Source organism: Molossus molossus, unplaced genomic scaffold, assembly GCF_014108415.1.
Source record: "Molossus molossus isolate mMolMol1 unplaced genomic scaffold, mMolMol1.p scaffold_m16_p_15, whole genome shotgun sequence".
NCBI classification, from domain to species: Eukaryota; Metazoa; Chordata; class Mammalia; order Chiroptera; family Molossidae; genus Molossus; species Molossus molossus.
Window position 1 is genome coordinate 32,075,978 of NW_023425350.1, and position 16,095 is coordinate 32,092,072.

The window sequence follows — 16,095 nt, forward strand, 5'->3', positions numbered from 1 at the left end:
TGAATTGGAGCATGAAGAAACAAGTTAGGCATTTTTTTTTGTGATCGTGCAAGCAAATTTAAGTGTCTGAGGGAGGATAGTGGAAATGGAAAGGACAGGTTACAAAATGTGTGAATTAGAATCACTTTCGGGGAGGTGGAAGAAAGGAAGAGTAAAGATTATTTTTAAACATTTTTAGCTTATATGACTTGGTAGATGATGATTATCTCAACCAACTTAAAGAATACAAAACACAAACAAAAAATGATTTGAGGAGGGAGATGGAGATTTTTGTGTAGCTAAGATTTATCTTTTACTCATTTTGGTTTGAGGTGCCTGTTTGTAATGTCTATGTTAAACAGGTAGCTAAAATTATAGGCCTAGACTTGAAAAGCTATGTTGAAGCTAGAGATCTAGTTTTTGGAGTCATCAAATTACAAGTTGTATAAAAATTCCTATTGCAAAAGAGGCACAGGGAACTTTTTGGCTTGATGAAATGTTCTATTTCATAATTATTATCGTGGTTATAAAGGTATACATGACTCAAAATAGATCAAACTATATACTAAAATGGGTGTATTTTATCTTAAATCCCTAAAAAAAAAACACACACAAAAAAAAAACAAAAAAAACACCCTAAAAATAGAAGTAAACTGCTTTATACAACATAGTGATAAATAAATTGTTTTTTAAATTGTTCATCAGTTGATTTCAGAAAAAAGAAGAGAATGGGAAATTGTTCTACACATATCCGTTAAAAATCACTGACTGGCAGCACTGAAAGCTGCCATGGTTTCAGTTGTTCCAGAAGCCAGGGCTTGATGTGCCAGTTTATGGGCCATGTGGGACTTCTCCATTAAAAACCCGATTCCCTCCCCAAACCACCCTCCTTCATCCTCAGCCATCTTGTACCACCTGGGTTGACTTCTGTTTTTGGAAGAGCTGAAACAAGACAGGTACTTGAAAAATATGACTCATTGCTGAACAAGAAATCTTTCCTTATTGACTGATTTTAGGCTTAAGGCCAATTTGGCCTCCTTGTATGGCACCATTTCCTCAGCATCACTTCTGAATTGTCCTTTCAGTGCTCAGCTTAAAATCTACTTTGCACAAAAAAACCCACAATTTTTAATTCCATAGAAGAAGGTGAAGTCTGATACCTATATTCATCCACCAGTGCGGACACATCTGCCATGAGTATACAATTACCAAATTTGTATCTTTGTGTTCACATCTCAGTTCTGTCATTTACTAAGTCTTTGAGACCTTGAAGGAAATGAGAATAATACAACTTACCTTGCAGGGTGGTGGGGATTAAGTCAGATGGCATAAGTGAAATGCTGAGTATGGCACTGAGTAGGCACTTAATGAAAGGAAGATGTCAAGCCTGACTATACTTTTTGAATTATTTAGTCTGTAGCATAAGTTTTTTGAAAAGTAAAAGCACTCTTACCTGCGCTCTGCACTCTCACCCTAACTAATACATCCGCAGGAGACATTAGGAAATGATGTTTAGGAAGCTGGCAGGTCAAGGATAAAGTTGAAAGGATTTATACAATACATACATAGATGAGATCATTCTGAGGAAATGGGAAAAGAAAAGAACTCAATTCAGATGTGGTGGCAAAGGTCTTCTTTTACATTTTCTCTTTCTATTTATTTAAAATTTTATCTTGCTAAATAGAGGGGACAGGGACTCATCTTGATGAGTGGGGCTGCAGGCCTGTGTGCCAATACACCTGGTATTGATTCATGCCAGCTGGGAAAGGAGCTTGGCTTCTCAGTGTTTTACTACTGTGGCTTCCTGGGCTGGGCAGCTGGGTGTCTAATAATGATAAAAACCATAATAATACTTCATAATTATGTACTGCCCTTTGCCAGAACTTGGGTTTAATTACAATGACTATGCTGGAACTGGCAACATCTCCTTCCCTGTTGGAGTGCAATACCCAAGGGCCTGGAAACACAAAGTGAAGTGGCAACTGCAACCTTCTCCTGCAGAGCCTATCCTGGCAATCCACCCAAAGTACTCTGGGTTGGAAACAAAGAGTACTTTTAAATTGCCCACATGTACTTGGCACTGTAAAATAAATAGCGTTTATGAAGCAACTACTGCCACACATGGGGCACTGCATCATGGAATCCCAGGCCTGGAAGGGACCAACACAGATGATCTAATTCATTATTACCCTGTCCTCTGCCATGAGGCATCACTGTCACTACACCCTAATAGGTGAGTTCGCCGACTCCCCATCCTGATTTAAGCCAGGGATGCTTTTGTGGCAGCGTGATTCAGATGTCAGGCACCTATTCTGGGCCAAGGTTCTGAGGAGACACAAAGGTGTATGAGGTAAGGTATAATCCCTGCCCTCAAAGTAGCTTATCTTCTAGTTGGGGGATTTGCATTCAGGCAACTGTATCATAAAGATAGATGAAAACTCTGACAAATGAAAGGGAATGAAATCAAGACTCCAGGTGAAAGGATCTGGGCCTCATTCTCTTTGAGAATAAGGAGAAAGGATGAGTGTTTGGGGGTGGGGGAAAGGCTGAGGTGAAGAGCTGGGCAACAATTTCAGGAGGTCCTTGCAGGTGTCCCTGTCTGTATTGGTGTTGTGGGGGGGGGGGGTTGTCTTCATAGCATTTAACACTCCCTGAACTATCTTGTTTATGTGAAACTTTACTGATACACTTCTGCATATGTCTCACCCCATTCAGGAACCGTATCAGTTTTATTCATCACTATAGCCTAAGCATCTCAAATAATGCCTGGCACATAGTAAAGTGCTTAGTAAATATTGGCTTAATGAATAAATGGCCCACGGTGAAGCAGTGGCTGTAGAAATGGAGGGGAAAATGCATTTAGTAAATCTAATCAACAGGACAAAATTAGAAGGAATAGGGAGGTGTTACACTGTAAGGGAGTGGCATGGAGGATTACTCCCAGGTTCCTGATTCCTAGTTTAAGTGAATGGATGGTGATGTTACAAAAGAAGACAAGGAAGAGAGAAAGAACAGATTTTGTGGACTTCTGAAAGTATTTCAGTTCCAACGACTAAGCTCAAGTGGAGCTGTCCAGAAGCACTTCTATATGCAGATCGTGATGACATTAAAGGTATACCAAGCCATCCAAATGGTTAGATCACCCACTGTGCAACAGGAAGACTATATACAACTGAGGAGAGGGTTAGGGATCCCATCCTGGACTCTCTTAAAGAGCCAACACAAAACAGATTCAGTTTAAATGAAAAGAAAGACAATCTGAGGGTTTATGGTTTCAAGGCAAATGGGGTGAAGGGTGCACTGGGGTGATAAAAAAAAAAGCTTCAAGAGGGATACAGCCCATAGAATCTACTGCAACAGAGATCAAATAACTAAAAAGTGACCCTTGGCTACATGTATGTCACTGGTAGTTTTTTGCTTTTGTTTTTTACATTTATCTTCAGACGGAGTGGGGGGGAGGGAGAGAGAGAGAGAGAGAAACATCAATGTGGGAGAGACACATCGACTGGTTGCCGACAGCACGACCCCAACCAGGGTGGGGACAAACCACAACCAAGGGACGTGACCTTGGCGGAACCGAACCCAGGACTCTTTGGTCCAGGGGCGACGCTCTAACTGCTGAGCCAAACCGGCCAGGGCGTCACAGGTAGTTTCAAGGGGAGCACTTTCAGTGGACTGGTAGGAAGTGTAATTTAGCCCGTACTTGAAGCATTAATTGAAATAAGCACAAGAACTAGATAGGGTCTCATGGGCAAGTGTTTTTTTGTAGTTGCTTGCTTCACGTTTGGAGATGTTGGAACACGATGGTGGGTATGCCTAACACAGAAGTGGCCGGTGAGTTAGTGAAGGACGGACGACAGGTTTCCAAACGGCCAGAGGGAAAGTCCTCGCAGCGTCACCAGACCTCAACTACGAGCTGCTACCCACCCAGCCATTTCTAGAGCGGGTGCCCTTCCATATAAAGTGCAGGCAAAAAGGAGACAATACCCCTGCGTCCGATGTGTGAGGCCTGTGTGCGACAGCTGGGAGCAGGGTTGGCAGTGCTTGAATTAAATGAAGTGCCCATTTCCGCAGATCTTGTGCTGTAGTAATGAGGAGGCTCCATGCTGGAAGAAGCCAGGGAGGCTCATTCACATTTTCTGACCGGGCGTTCCCACTATCCATTCATCATTTTTCCTTTCCTTTTCCTTAACGGAGTTGACACCAGGGCAAGGCTTTCTTCCTTCTCCCACCTCAAATTGACCTTCCGCCCCAAGCCCACCCATGCCCCCACTCTGACCACGTGACCACCCTCAGCCCCCGTGACTCGCCGCCGCCGACCCCTCCCCTCGAGCCGCAGCCCGCTTTACCCCGCCCCTCCAGTTCACGTGACCACTCCTCTACCAGCTGACTGGCTCTTCCCTTTCCCCTCGGGCCGGACCGGCCGCCGTCGCTGCTGCCCGACTCAAAAATGGCAGCCGCGCACAGCGCGCACCCGAGCGGCCAGACCTCCCTGACTCCCGGGCAGCCCCGCTCTTGCTCCCTGCCTCCCTCTTTCGGCCTTCACCTACATGCCTCCGGATTGGCCGCTAGGAATCCCGCCCCCTCGGAGCCCCGCCTGCTATTGGTCACGGTAGGCTGCCCTTCAGAGAGGCGTGCCCCCCCGCCCCCCGCCCCGGGAGGTATTTTCCATTCCGGTGGGGGTTGGGGGGAGGGGGGAGGGGAAACGGGTGTAGAGGGGGAGGCGGCCCGGCGAGGGGGTGGGGGCCTGGCGGGGGCATCCGGCGGAGCTGGGGTCCCCGAGCTCCGTCCGGAGGAAGCGAGACTGGGCTGCTCAGGCATTCGGAGGAGACGGGACCGGCGGGCGGGCGCACTCGCCCTCTCGGTGACTGCACCGTCTGGGCCCATCCTGCCTGGCCGCAGGTGCCCCTGGATGTGGCCGCCCCGAGCGCCCCGACCGGTGAGTGTCCCCGCGGCCCGCGGCCCGCGCCCGGCCGGCATCGCTCCCCGGCTCCCGTGCCGCCCAGCCTCTACGGTCCCGGGTACCCGCGCCTGGCGCAGTCCGCCTCCGGCCGGCGCTTCCACACCTCGGGCGGAGGCAGCGTCGTCCGTCTGGCCGGGAAGGAGACCGCGGGCGTGGGACGGAGAGCCCGGTGCAGACCAAGCCGCGCGTAGTGGGAGCTTGCGCTTAGTAGGCTCTCGATGCATTTCTGTGGAATTGTTTTCTGATTGGAGGAACGGGGTGTCCAAGGGAAAGGGGGTCGCCCCGGTCTAGTAGGAGGGCGTTCGTGATCCAGGTGGAGGTAGATGGGGAGGAGGCCAGCGGAGATTGTGGGGCAATGCAGGGCGCTGCAGGGAAGGGGGCACCCGCCAACTCACTTGGGGCTCTAAGGCTCCGATCGCGGTGGGGGGGTCCTCAAGGTCGAAGAGAAGAGGTCCACTGGGAGATGAGTAGAGGAACTGGGGCGCTTGGATGGGGTAAGTGATTGGAGCAGCTTCGGGGTATATAACCCCAGGTAGAAAGGGACGCGCAGGCAGGTGCTGGAAGACCTCTCTGCAACTGCTTGGGGTCCTAAGATTCTTGAGTACTGGGATTTGGGCGTTCAAGTAGCTGAAGCGAAGTGACTTTCCGGAGAGGGCGTTGCATTTAAAGAAAGATGCTAAGAAACAATTTAGGTATACATTTTGGCTTGGGTCTTAACTTTGAAAACTGGATGATTGGAGTCACGAGATGATTTTGACATTTTCTTTTGGCATTACCACCAAAAGGTGGCTTGCAGCTGGATCTTGTCAGTTATCCTTTATTTTTTAATGTAGGTATGCGTTTGATGGTGTTTTACAAGTTATCGGTTTTGCTGGAAATTCTCAAAGCTGCATCCTTAAAGTCTTTTGTAGCATCTTCTCCAGGCGCTGAAGATCCTTTCTTCAGATCTCTTCATCCATAGCGGTGGCTTAATTCATCCCAATTTAACATTTAGATTGGACTGTACTGTTATAGTTTGCTACTGACTTTTGTTCTACAAAATTAATAAGTAATTCGCATGCTTTCTTTTCCTTGCTTTGGTTTCTTTACAAGGTCATGCAAAATTGAACCACAGATTCTATAGAAGTTTTAAGATATTTTAACTTTTAAGGGTTGAACTAGAAAGATGTTGGTAAATTAGAAGTCTAGAAGCCAATACTAAAATCAGGTTGAGTTTACTAACAGTTGAGAATCTTAATGTCAGATGCTTAGTTTAATTTGAAGAATCTTGTATTTGTATAACATTCTTGAGAATGGGTTAGAAACATAGAATGCATCCCAGGGTTAGACAGTGAGTGGCAGTCCACAGAATCCACCTCTCTGGCAGCCAATAGAGGTTCTTCATGTCACTGAGAAGCAGCAGCTAAGAATTGCACAGCTAGGTCTTTAATCTTTTAAATGTTTCCTTGATCACTTATTAGGTACTAATTTTCTCATAATTTACAAAATGAAAGCTTTTTTTAGGGTGTACATAAAGGTATGTGAGAAAATTTTATAGATCAGATTTGCCTTTTAATGCAATTCATTGGTCAGAGAAAATCTGCAAAAAAGTTAATATTTTAAGTTGGCATCTTAGTTCTTGAATAATTAATGGACATTTTTTTTTTCTCTGTTGTCCTTGAATTTTACTGTTCGTCCTTAGAGAGAATGTACTGGCACATAAAACAGTAGCTTAAAATATTGAAACCTAACACCTTTTAACATTATAATAGCTTCTACATTTTTCACCTTGAGACTCATCTGTAGTAAAGTACTGGTCGGAAAGGCTATCCCCAATCACCTGTGTTTAGAATGAGCTGTTTTCTCCATTTGTAGAACTAAGGGACCATAATGAAGTAATAACTACATAATGAGAATTGGAAGCTTGGAAAAAAGATGAATGTGTATGAGTCACATTTCTTTTAGATCTGGAAGAGTAGACCATGGAGATGATTATTTTACAGTTCAGGAAACCAAGGCCCAGAGCAGTGGAGGGGACAAAATTGGTGGACAGGTCTCTGGAGTGTAGTCCAGGGTTTTTCTGTTGTATCACATTCACAGTGTTTATTTCCTTCTTTTTTTCCATTGAGGCATTTTATTTGCATGTATGTATTATATCCCTAGAAAAAGAACCCCAGAATTTTTCTCCCTGTGTGTTTTTGTCTTTTATTCATGGTCCATGATGCCCGCTGAGGTTGGCAGCACAGTGAAACCAAACTGACAGACGGGAGCAGGTTGTTCAATTTTGCTAGATCTTTGAGATGCACATCAAATCTGGGGCTGATCTCTCCACGCTTGTTTAACCTGCTCATGTGATTTACAATAATTTTCCCAGCTTTGTGATCATCAATGATCTCCAATTCAACAATGTAACCATGCTTCATCATCACAGTTAGAAACTGGACGATTGCTTTGGAGCATGGCCTAATAAGAACCTGGAGTTTGCCTCTCTTTTTGGCATTGTTGATGCTCTTGAGTGCATCAGCCAGTATGTTCATGCGCCTCATTACGGCAGCACGGAAAAACACAGTGTTTAAACTAAACTAGTGCCAACTATAAATGGTTTTTAGATTATTTGTGATGTTCCCTTCTAGGGATGGGAAAGTTTGAGTTGACTACTATTTGTTTTCAGTATTAACAGCTTTATTGAGGTATAATTAACAAACAATAAACTTCACATGTTAAAATGTACAATTACGAAACCATATCACAATCAAGATGATAAACATATTCATTGCCTCCTAAAATATCCTGTCTCTGTAATCCTTTTCTGCCTTTCCCCCATTCCCAGCCAACCCACTGATCTGCTTTCTGTCACTATGGAGTACTTGGCATTTGTAGAATTTTATATAAATAAATTCATATAATGTGTACTTGATTTTATCTGGCTTAATTTGCTCAGCGTAATTACTTTGGGATTTGTCTATGTTATTGTCTGTATCTATAGTTCACTACCTTTTATTTGCTGAGTATAGTCCATTATATAGCCACTCCACAATTTGCTTATTCATTCTTCTATTGAAGACATTTGGGTTGTTTTTATTCTTTTGTTATTAAAAAAATAAAGCTTCTGTAAGCATTCATGTGAAAATCATTGTATGGATAAATGCTCTTATTTCTCCTAGGTAATAGCTAAGAGTAGAATGATTGGGTCATATACAAGGTGTGATTTTTTTGTTGTGGTTGTAGTTGTTATTGTTCTTTAAGAAACTGCCAAACTGTTTTCCAAAATGTTTGTACCATATTACCCTCCTACTGGCTGTGTATAAGAGTTCTAGTTGTTCCACATTCTCAGAGTTGACTCCATTTATACATGAAATGATGTAAAACTAGATGGGCTTTTGCTGAAAATTTTAAAACAATATACTGCGTTGTTAGTGGAAGTGCGGATATTTCTCTCATTAGAAAGGGACACATTGTCATCAAGTTTAAAATACTAGATAAACTTTTTAGGTAGGCTAGTGTTCTATAATTTTTATGCTAAAAATTGCTAGAAAGATTTTCAGATTTCAAAAAGCTCATTTTCAAAGTGAATTATATATTTAAAATATTATTTTCAATAAGTGTGAGGGTTTTATATTAAAATGGATTCTAGAACCTTTAAAAAAAGAGCAGTAGTAGAATTACATGATAATTATGAAAACATAATTTCTGTCATAGCTGTATTGGAGAAAAACTGGATTTGTATTTTATCCACTTAATAACATGATCTCTGGCAAGTTATTTAATTATTGTGCACCTAGGTTTCCTCAACTGTAAAATGAGGGTAATAAAAGTACCTACCTCATAGGGTATTGGCGAGGATAAAAAGTGCTTCTTTAGCACATGGTAAGGGTACAACAAATATTAGACATTATTCTTTATGGTTCATTAGGTATAGGCTCTTGTATGACCAATTGTTTCCTTGCTGTTAATGAAGTCACTATAAGGCCACAAAAACAGAATTTTCTAGATAGATACATGACAAAATAATAGTCTGCCTTAAGGGCAGTAGTGCAAATGATGCTCTCATTTTTTTTTTTTTTCTCCTTCCTCTGTTTACCTTGGACCTTTGATTAGATGTGCATATCAAGTTAGGTGTCTGTTTTTCCAAATGTTATCGGAGACCCTCCTTGCAGTTTCATTATTCTAGAACCAAAATGTTAAAAATCGATTTGCAGATACTCTACTGAGTTCTAGAGGCCTACTGGGTACGCTTAGATAAGGAAACCAAGAATCTGTAAGGTCTGTTATTAAACCCCTTTCTACCAGTGGAACCATGAGAAGATCACTGAACCTTGCTTTTTAGTAACTGAAGATTTTGATGACTTCATTCATTAAACTATTAGGTTTTAGTGATAAAATGTGTGCAACTCCAATTTTGTAACATTTTGTTCATTTTAAATTGCTTATTTTTATGCCTCTTTTTAAACATTAATTTCAGTTATTTTTAAGTATATTTCACATGATCTTTTTTAAAATTGCTCTTATTTTTAAGAGTTCATTAAATTGAGTTTATTTTACAAGTGAGTGATTAAAATCAGAAACAACTTATAACTCAAAGGCCTATTCATTATGGCAGTAGTAGATTCTTGCTATATTGTTTTAGATATTAGGCAGGCATTCTGTTAGTGGTATATCAAATGTTAAATACATGGGTCATCCCTTTAATCTGAAGTAATGCTAGCAGGGCTAAAAGAGTTACACGAAACCATCAAAGTTTCCAGGGTTGTTTTATTTTTACAAAGTTTTAATGTATGAGAGTGACCAATTCCTAATCTTCTTTTGATTAATAAAGATTATGAAATTATTGCAATTTATTGTATATTTTTGGACTCATGACATACTTTTAGAAATTTTATAGAATTTATTACACAGATCTTTTGTTGAGGTCTAGTGCATAATCTAATTATATGAATAAAAATATTTAGTTAAATATGGTTTCAAAAGACATCAGAAATACTTTGTTATAATAAAATACTATTGCTCAATTTTTTATTAAGTTGGAATTTTCTTTGTGTATTTAAAAATAATTATGGCGTTGTGAATTGCTTGGTACTTATAATTAAAATCCATGGACATGTGGACTGGGTAGATATGAACCATGCAAATTACTTTCTTAGCTTCAATGTAGATGTTAGAGAATGACAGAGGGCAAATATGAATTATTTGCTTTGCCCAACCTAAAAATTCTTCATTTAGCTTATCTGATTATCTTTCTTTTAAGGGGGGAAAGAAGCTTTTGAATCTGATGAGGGCAGAAGTAATATTGAAGGGTAATTGGCTGAACTGTTGATTCATGTTAATGTTAGGTAAATTTACATCTGAATGCTTTAGCTGAGAATTAGTTGCAAGTAGCTTTATTCTACATGTAGGTTACAAATTCTAAGGAATGACTTAGAGAGACTGTAGTTACACCATTTCCAAATACAGGATATTGAGAATATATTTCCATGGGTTCTCTTAATAGTTCATAAGCACTCTATATGCTGTTTAACACCAAAATTCAATTTACCTTTACTTTGATAAGATATCACATAGTAATCTTTTATCAAAATTAATAAGAGGAAGCAGTGATGAAGATAATTTCAAAAAATTATTATTATTATTATTATTATTATTATTATTATTATTATTATTTGTTAATCCTCATTCGAGAATATTTTTTCCATTGATCTTCCTGGGAGTGGGAAGAAATATTGATGTGTCTCTCTCATATCAATTGGTTGCCTCTTATACATGCCCCAAATGGTGCTGGGGTTTGAACCTGCAACCAGGTACATGCCCCTTGCTGGGAATCGAACCCATGACCCTTTGATGCATGGGCTGATGCACTGAGCCACACTGACCAGGGTGAAAAAATTATTTTTGAAATGGGCTTATCTGCTCTGCAATTGTCTTCAATTTGAAGACTACTATTACAGGAATAATATCTAGTCTTTTTTTTTTTTTAATCCTCACCCAAGGCCATTTTTGCATGTATCTTCAGACAGAGTGGGAGGGAGAGAAGGAGGAAGAAAGAGAGAGAAACATGGATGTGAGAGAGACACATTGAATGGTTGCCACCCACACGACCCCAACCAGGGCTGGGGACAAACTACAACCAAAGTACATGCCCTTAGTGGGAACCGAACCAGGCCTCTCCAGTCCATAGGCCAACGCTCTAACCGCTGAGCAAAACTGGCCAGGGCTATCTAGTCTTTTTATTCTCAGAAAGATTCTTCAGTTACAGGTGGTAATCAAGTATATGATATGTTGTATTTCAAAGGATTGATAAAAGGATAGAAGCTTATTTAAATACTATATGTATTAAAAATGGAACATGAAAGATAGAATGGAAATGATTTGGGAGTTGAATTTTAAGCCTACATATATGGAGGTTGGATAGAGGAAAATGTTGAGGAAAACCAGGATTTTGTAGGAGTTTAGCCCTGGCATAGATCTTGGGTCCCCTAGATTAGAATGTCTTTTTAAAAATGTTTTTTATTGATTTTTTTTTTAAAGAGGAAGGAAGAGGGGGAGAGAGAGATAGAAACATCGATGAGAGAGAGAAGCATCAACATCAATCAGCTGCCTCCTGCATACCCCATACTGAAGATCGAGCCCACAACTTGGGCACGTGCCCTGAATGGGAATCGAACCAACAACCTCTTGGTGCATGGGTTAATGCTCAACCACTGAGCCACACCAGTCAGACTAGCATGTCTTTTTATCAGGAAAACTGCTGAAGTATTTTCTAAAGCTAAAGGGTAAATTTACTAAACATTAAGTATAATCTATTGGGAGAAGACCAAGTAATTTCTTAAGGGTTAAAATTATATCTCTAGCCCTGGCTGGTGTGACTAAGTTGGTTGAGGGTCATTCCATGCACTGAAAAAAAAGTCGCCAGTTCAATTCCAGGTCGGGGCCCATGTGCAAAGCAAACATCTCACATTGATGTTTCTCTCTCTCCTTCTCCCTCTCTCTCTCTCTAAAAAAAAAAAAAAAAAGTCAATCAGATATGCCAAATATGTCTGTGGCCAAAGGGGAGCTGATTTACTTATTTATTTAATCTTTGACTTTGATGATTAACATGAGACACCAGTCCAACCTCATTAACCTTCAGGTGATCAGTGCCGGGACCAATTTCATTTAACATTTTTAAACAAGTGATTAAAAAACATACTGGCAATAGAAGTTGCCAGATTTGCAGCTGACTCTGTGTGCCGTTCCAGGTAGTTAAAAGTCTTGCCAACAAGGAGAAGCTACAGGAACATCTTTTGATGATTTTTCATGTGGCAGAAACAAGATAATGCATTTAGGAGGAGATATTCCAAATTATATTTCTAGGACCTGAGTTATGACCCAGGAAGGGGATCCAGAAGTCATGAAAGTAACTTCCTTGAAGGCATTTGTTGTAGTTGCTGCTGGGCCACAAAGTCTAGGAACATGTTAAGGGTTGTTGGGCATGGTTCTTAAAACAAAAATGGTGTTGTATATAAAAATAATTATAAAAGGGTTTACCATTTTTTGACTGCTGTATTCTAGGCTAAGTGATTTGCAGTCATTCTTTCATTTAATTTTCTTAATAATTGTGAAAGGTAGGTGGCATTATCAAAGTGGAAATTTGACTCAGGGAGATTAAGTGACTTTCTCAAGTCAGCCAAATATGTGTTGGAGTTGGGACTGTGGCCCTGGTCTTTTGATTGTTAATCCTAAACGTTTCCCAAGATATTAAAAGGCATCGCTTAAAACATGTAATAGTTTAATTTAGGGTTCATGAAGTGCAGTTTTACTTCTTTGCTGTGGCAGCTTTGGATGTCATTACCATAAGAGACAGTATCTAGATATTTTCAGAGGATTTAGAGACATTCCTTAAATTCTTGATTTTTAAGGAATGCTAGGAATATTTTGGTGTACAGTTTTATCCTTGAGGTTGGTAAATCAGTGATGGCTACCCATAAAATGTTTCTCCTTTTGACTTTATAAAATGTTGGCTAATTAATGAGCATTAATAAATGTAATATTAGTTAATGAGGAAAATATTGTTTGGTAGGCAAAAACACCAGAGTAGGAGTTCAGATACCTGGATTCTTCTAGTGGTGTGAAAATATTCTGATAGCATTGAAACAGGCATAACCTTGCTCTGGAAGGAGGAGAAAGCAGAAGCTGTGTCTTAAGAGAGAAGCAGATGAAGAGGGGTTATGGAGTTCTAGGCAGAGGGAATAAAGCAGTATGTTAGATGAGTCACTGAACTTTTTGAACTGCAATTTTCTCAAATTTGAGTTAAAATATAAGAAAAGTGTCTTATATTTTATATATAAGGGCAGCATCTGCTATATATATTATACACACACATATTTTATATCTGTTGATTTTAAAATCCCCAAAAATGATGTTATAAGAACCAACTGAGTATGTGAAAGTGCTTTGTAAATTTTTATGTGCTATACTATTAAAAGTGGTAGAAGAATACTGATGTTCTTTTGAAAGGCAGACAAAGAGGTTTTGAAAACTTAGCAGGAGGAGAAAAGTGCAAGAGGAGATACAGAAGTGGGGAAAAGAGGTGTTCAAGGTGAAATAAAGGAAATGGATATGTGAAGAAAATTGAATTACAGTTCTGTTTGTGCTTGTGAATCAAAAGGAGGGCAATAAGTCTGTAACTGAAGAGTTTTAACATTAATTTACTGTAAGGAAGAAGCTCAGCAGGTAGTGTATACTGACCATGTTAATAAGTAATCTGAGAGTTGGCTATATTATCTAATTGTTTCTTTAGTCATTACAGATGTAATGGCTTTAAATAGTATAAGGGTGCTCATAAAAATAAGCAGGACTGAGTTACTATTTATTCTAGATTATTAAAAAGAAAGGACATAGTGTGTTTAAGGAAAAGGGTGACGTTTGATTTGCTGAAATGAGTGCAGAAAAAAATTAGGAAGTCAGACTGGAACCAAGGTAACATGGAAACAGATTGTGGATAGTTTCATATTCCATACTAGGAGTTTGGATTTTTATTTTGTTTTATAGGTGGAAAATTGACACAAATAGTTCGGTGTTTTAGAAAACTAGTCATAGTAGTATAAAGAGAATAGTCTGGAGGAACAGAGATTGAAGATATTTATTCATCAAGTATATGTGGCAGGATGAGTGTATATACGGCGGTCTCTCTGGCCTCTGGTAGGTAGATCACAGTCAAGGATGTCATTTATGGCTCTGCCCTAGTTCAAGATAGAGATAATGATGGTCTGAATTAAGGGATTTGTAGTGGGATAGAAACAAGAGCACTGATTTCAGAGATATTTAGGAGTTTAAGTGTTCCATACTTGGTTAGTATTTGGAGATAATAAAGTTGAGAATGAGTCTGAGGTTCCTGATTTGGCAGTAGAATAATATGTGCAAGTTTGCGAGGGGGAATACTGAGTTTGCTTTCAGATAACTAATTATGCTTTTTACATAAGTAAAAACATGACCAAGATGTCAGTTGGAAATATTGATCTAGCTCAGGAGCCTGGTCAGGTTTATAGATATGATTTGGAAGGCATAGTTTATAGTTGAAAGTTGTGAAATTATATGAGTAATTCCTAAGTAATGTACGCAAAACAAAAGTACTGGCACTTAGTTTGAGAGTGTAGACATTTTTTAATATTTACCTTTTGCCCACCTCCAGTCAAACTTCCACCCCCTAGCCTTATAAATAGAGAGCCCTGCCAATGTGGCTCAGAGGATTGTCCCTTGGACTGAGAGGTCCCAATTGGATTCCCGGTCAGGGCATATGCCCACCTTTCAGGCTTGATCCCCAGTGGAGAGAGTGCAGGAGGCAGCCGATCGATGTTTCTCTCATATCAATGTTTCTGTCTCTCTCTAAAAATATTAATAAAAACATATTTTAAAAAAAGACTACATAGAAGTATTTTCTGCCAGAAAGCCAGAAATATTTTAGTGTCTTTGAAACTACTGCATCCTGTCTGGCCATACAGTATAGCACAGGGAATTCATAGACAAACACATTTCCTTATTCCTCACCTGAAGTCTCTTCTTGGAATCTTGTTTGGTTCCTTGGGCCGGTGAGGTAGTCTGAACAGATACTAAAGCCCAAAAGGCTTTTTTCATCTTCTGTAAAATCTAGTCCAGAGCAGTCATAAACAACCATCTCTTTGCCTCTCTTTCTCTCCTACCACTCCAAGCCCTATAGAATTTAAGCCTCTGGTAAATGGAAAGCCAGAGAGAAGAGTAAAAACAGCACAAGAGAATGAACCTTGAAGAGGACTGGAATCTTTTAAATTCATTGAACCCAAAGGTTTTACTCTCTAAGCCAGGGGATGGAGTTAGTGAGTCATTATAATAGATGTCCAAATTCAGTAAAATAAATACATATATTAAGAGTAAGATCTTCAAGTACTGAGAGAATTTGGAAAGAATCTGAGGTGGTTTAGCACTTAGTGGAAAAGATGAGTTTTTGGTTCGGTTTTAAAGGGGGCAGAAAGACAAGTTTGTGCAGCAAAAAGTAAGAACACCATTAAAGAGGTAGGAAAAATAGCACAAAGAAAGTGGAATATTAAGGAAGAAAAAGCAAGGGAACTGGTGAACAGGATTTGTTATCTAAAATGTACCATTCGAGATGGGATTAATGAGAAATTGGGGTAGAGGATTGAAAACTAAAATTTGAAATTTGAACTCCCTGAAGCACACAAGTAGAAAATTAAATATGAACAGAGGAGTATTGTAACATGATTTAAATGGCAATTAAGCAGTTAGGGAAGATGACAACTGTTACATATAGTTTATGGTGTTCACGGATTAATTTATAAATTACCTAAATCCTTTATATTTTCTCTCTTTGTTTTCTTATGTACTTCCATAACCATGGTTCTCAAACTTTCCTGGGCATAAAAATTATATGAAGCTCTTGTTTAAAATACAGCTTCATCCATGTTACATGTTATAGTTACTTCCTTTTGGTTGCTGACCAGTATTCAATTGTGTGGATATACTATAATTTGTTTATTATTATTATGGAAAGGGGTTCTTTAGTTGTTGTTGTTTTTTCCAGTTTTCAACTGTTATGACTAAAGCTGCTATGAACATTCTTATAAAGGCTTTTTGTGACACACGTTTATTGTGGATGGATATCTAGAAGTGGAATTGCTGGGTTATAGAATATGTGTATATTTAACATT

The 16,095-nt window shown here is 39.6% G+C and overlaps 1 protein-coding gene and 1 pseudogene across 1 annotated transcript in view; one reads left to right on the forward strand and one right to left on the reverse strand.

The window, feature by feature from the left end:
* Window positions 1-4,795: 4,795 nt before the first annotated feature.
* SOCS5 (suppressor of cytokine signaling 5) overlaps window positions 4,796-16,095 on the forward strand; it is a 63,337-nt gene continuing 52,037 nt past the window's right edge. Inside the window, exon 1 of the mRNA XM_036263230.1 lies at window positions 4,796-4,918. The gene's annotated coding sequence lies outside the window, so the exon portion shown is untranslated. The remainder of the gene's footprint in view (window positions 4,919-16,095) is intronic.
* LOC118630958 lies at window positions 7,081-7,467 on the reverse strand (annotated as a pseudogene).